The sequence below is a fragment of the Perna viridis genome, chromosome 7 (genome assembly GCF_037379345.1).
Source record: "Perna viridis isolate PV_CMFRI_1.1 ecotype Kerala chromosome 7, ASM3737934v1, whole genome shotgun sequence".
NCBI classification, from domain to species: Eukaryota; Metazoa; Mollusca; class Bivalvia; order Mytilida; family Mytilidae; genus Perna; species Perna viridis.
The window spans coordinates 45,450,984-45,451,422 of NC_142451.1; positions in this window are offsets into that span (position 1 = coordinate 45,450,984).

Sequence of the window (439 nt, forward strand, 5' to 3'; positions counted from 1 at the left end):
ATAATCAGTGCCTGGTCATTGTGCATCTGTATAGAAAACTTGAATTATTCAAGTTTTTTCTCTCGAAGAATCCCCCACGAGTCCCACCAAAGTATCATTTAAGAGAAAAAGTATAAATCTTTTTTATTCAGGATAATAAGTTTTTTTTAATTTTGTTTATTTCCAGTTTTAAATCTTTTGCTGATTTTACATCTATGCCATATTCGGTTTTATTGTTTACTTCAGAACTCCCTGCCTGAAGCCTCAATCAAAGATATCTCATAATCATCTCCGAGCTGTCAATCTTCGTCAAGGGCGTGTGGTATCGGGACCAAAATTCTCGTAATTTATTGGTTGTTATTTATAATCTTGTTAAATATTTTTCACGGAAATTGCCGAAGACAAACATTGTCAGTTTTGATTGGACGAGTGTGCATTAACGGAGAGAATGATGTTCTTT